Source organism: Dipteris shenzhenensis, chromosome 23 (genome assembly GCF_047967505.1).
Source record: "Dipteris shenzhenensis isolate YYH24624 ecotype China chromosome 23, Dip_SZ_1.0, whole genome shotgun sequence".
Taxonomy (NCBI): domain Eukaryota; kingdom Viridiplantae; phylum Streptophyta; class Polypodiopsida; order Gleicheniales; family Dipteridaceae; genus Dipteris; species Dipteris shenzhenensis.
In genome coordinates this window covers 49519898-49523981 of record NC_141618.1, presented here as the reverse complement: position 1 = coordinate 49523981, position 4084 = coordinate 49519898, and positions in this window count along the sequence as shown.

Here is a 4084-nt window from a genome sequence, read left to right as displayed (position 1 = left end):
TTTCATATGAAATTCTATTTTTGATTTTTTCCAATAACTATTTTTATAAACCTATTCTTTGTTCTTTTTCACCTAGTCCCTACCCGCTAGCACTTACTACCATATTCTTCCCCCCACTCCTCGATTTCTACAGTACAAGGTGTCTGCTGCCTTAATTTCTCTTGGGCCTCACCCTCCTCTCCTACTCGGCCCTCCCGACTTTGCTCACCTCTCCCTATTTAAACCCCCTCTACCTAATACGCCCTCACTTACGCTAAGTCTACCTGCTACCTAAGTGCCCAATGACCATGTGTTGTGCTTACTGCTTACCATATGAGACGATTGCCAATAGCCTAGTACTGCCCGCAATGCCTTGGAGAATGTATCGCTTCCATGTTCAGCCCTGTGCCTGGCCACAATGCCTACGTCGCTTCCGGAAGCTATCTCCCTCTCTAGAGTTTTGACCCTTTGCAGCCCTATGGCCCTCGCCTATCGAGTAATCACTAGATTCATTGATGCTCTAAGCCTTGACTATAGCGCTGCCCAAATCTCCGTGGAGAGCCTCACACACACACACACACACACACACACATAGAGGCTTAGGGGGAGAGAGAGAGGGAGAGGGAGAAAGTGTACAAAAGAAAGCGATATGGAGGGTTTGGAAATTCCCAACCCTCCATATCCCGTTCTTTTGTACACACTCTGTTTGTACACACACACACACTTCCTATTCTTTTTTCCCCTTACAATTACTTTACATTCCCTCCCCCTGTCCCTTCTCTCTCTAAATTCCTCTCCCCCCTTACATTTACACTCTTTGTCCTTCTGCTCTCTTTTACACTCCCCAACCCCTCTTTTTCTCTTAATTCCCCCTATTTCGCTAAACCCCCTATTAATTTTTCCCTATTTTCCTATTCTTTCTAATTTCTTAATTTTCCCAGATCTCCCTATTCTTTTCCTTTTTTGTTAATTTCCCTATTTTTCCTACTTTCCTACTTTCCCTATTCTTCTATTTTTTCCCTATTTTTCTAATTCCTTATATTCCCCTAATTTCCCTAATTTCTTATGTTTCGAATTTCCCCTTTTTCCTACTTTTCTAAATTCCCTATTTTTCTATTTTCCTAATCTCTCTATTTTCCTATTTTCCCCAAAGCCCTCTAACTACCCCTAAACTCTCCTTTGATGAATCTACCTATGGTCGGGTTTCTCTACATGCATAGAAAGTTGACCTATTAACTACAACTAATTAAGTCACACTCTTCCTTTATGCCCCTTGACTGCTCGCCTTTCCAAGTCTTCAAATAACCCTCTACCTACCCAATGCTCCCATCCCTGATTCCTAACTCCCCAACCTCCCCTCCTATATAATACACTATTCTCCAAGGCTCCAAGAGTCCAAGCTATTATGTCCTACCCTATAGCCTTCAAGCCTCTAGTACACCTCCTTGCGCCTCGTGCTCTGAATTTTCTCACTACATTCTAACACGGCTTTGCTGCTACTGTCTGTGCCCTCGCCTGTCACTTTCCCAATCACCCTACTGACTATCACCTCGCTTGCTCTCCCTCTATTTTGGTCCATGCTGTCACATCACATGGCTTCCCCCTCTAAAGCTCTCTTAACCTTTGTACTTCCAAGCTCTGCACGGACGTCACGCCCGCCATGGACTCTGAGGTCCCTTTTTTTTAATTAATTTTTTACTTTTTCATTCAATAACCCCCCCGCCCCCCACCCTCTCTCTCTCTCTTACCACTCTCCCCTCTTTCTTTCTCCTCTCTCATGTTAGTCCTTCTCCTTTTAGTCATTTTTCCTTTCTCTAGTCATGCTCCTCTCTTAATATTGCCATTCTTCTTAAAATTTCAATTCTAACCCTTCCCTTTTAATTCCCGCTACAATTATTTAGCATTATTTTTTCTTTGTATTTCTTCTCACTCCTTGTAATTCTTTTTTCATTATTTCCATTTTATACTTCTAATTTGTTACACAAAACGATCTTTCTTTAAAGTTACAAAATTTATCTCTAAACCTTATCATAGTTTTTCCCTTCCCTCTTCTTTGCTCAATATTGAAAAACTTTTTCTAAATGGCCTCTCCAAAAACTTCCTTTCTCTCCCTATTTGCTTTCTGTTCATAATTGTCAATTTGTCCATTTAACTTAATTTTCTTTTTTACTCTGCTTACGTCTATTTTTCATTGTACCCCCCCACTTTATCACCCCCTTAACTACTCCATACAGTTTTGCGCATTTATAGTTTTTTCAACTAGATTTGTAAAGTTAGTGGTTTAGTGTTTATTTTTATTGTGACTCTGATAATAAGGGAGGGGTGTTTATGACACCTGTCTTCCCAACTAAGGTTTAACTGGTTCTCACCATGTTTTGCTTGTTGGATGGTGGCAGGTAGGCAGACTCCCCTCTTCAATAAAAGTGATGCTACCAACGAGCAAAAGATATGTTAAGCCATGGGTTTGAGATGATATACTTGGATCTTATGTACTTTGTTTGGGGATTGAGGTGTAGGAAGAGTTAGGTGAAATCTTCATTTTGCAACAAAGGTGTGCTTGGGAGATTCTCAAAACATTTAGCATGATCGACTACAAGCTTGTGTTTGTCTATGGACATAAATGTGAATCTTTTGATAGAGGACTCTTCACCAAGTGTTGACATCAAGAGGTACAAGAAGGGTATCACCAGTTTGATTTTTCTTACTATAAGTAGGCATGATTTGGTTGAGAGTTTAACTTTTCTCATTAAAAGTAGACTTGACCTTATTTCACTCCCTTGTGAGAGTTTCTCTCTCTTGTGAGTGTTTCGCTCTCTCCTTAGAGTTCCTCTCCTGTGGGAGTTTCTCTCTTTTGTTGGAGTTTCTCTCTTCTGTGGGAGCTTCTCTCACCTATGAGTATTTCTCTCTCTAACACAGTGTAGATTTTAGTCCTTGTCTCTATAGATCTTGATTTTTGAAATCTAACTAGTATCTTTTCTAGAGATTCCATTGGCTATCTCGATCCTATTAGATCCACCAAATCTCTCGTCAAACTCAAGATATTATTGGCAAAGCTTTTTCACTAATACAAACACACAATGATCTCATCTTGGTTGCTCTAGACTGTGCTTTTGACCCTTGTTGCCATAGGATTAACAACTCCCTTGTAGCAATTTGATTACCCATCCTCAGGTTATGCTTGATTCTACTTATGGGATAGGTGTCAGATAGTATTTTTTCCCAATGGCATGTCCCATTTGAGAGTGGGTAATGCATGTAAAATTCTAAGTTGCAATGTATCCATTGTACGCGAGCTCTTTTTTCAAGGTGATCACGTTGCTTTAGGACTACCACAACAATAGTATGGTGCTTTGTAGAGATAGATCTTGTACTGGCTCCTCTAGACTTTTATTAGCTTGATTTAGTAATCGAGGTTCCAAATTTAAAATAATTGCATTTTGACCGAGTAGGTCTGTGAATTTTTCCCTATACTTACCAAATGTGGAGCTATAGGTGAGTAAGAGAATCTTGAACCTTGATCTTTTTTGGTTTGTGTTAGCAATTAATCATCAAGTCAAGACTTGGTAGCTAGATTAAGACTTAGGCTTGAGCATTGTTTTTTGCATTCACAGTCATAAGTTTCTCCTTTGATGCTATGCATTATTGCTCTAGTTCCTACACTTGGTGTTGATAAAGTAATTCATTGGCCACAATGATGTACTATGCCTATGTTCCCTTTGCAATTGGGATGTATGGGTCCCAGAAAATCAATCTTGCATTTTTGTAAAGGTTTTTGTGAGATAACTATTATTAGGGGTTGAAAGACTTGTGTTGAGGTTAAAATGTTCTTTGCCACACATCACATCTTTTTACATACTTGTAGGAATCTGCCCAAAGTGTTGGCCACCAATGTCCCATCAAGAGGACTTTTCTTGTTATTTCTTCACTGACAAGTTGTTCATTTGCTATGCCTTCATGGACTTCTTTGATGATTGGCTTAATTACAAGTGGTACAACACATCTTCTTAGAATCTGATGCCTACCCATCTTGTAGAATTGACTTGGAATTGGTTGGTAGGGGGAAAATTTTAGAACCAATTTCCTTACATCCATTGGTCTCAAATTT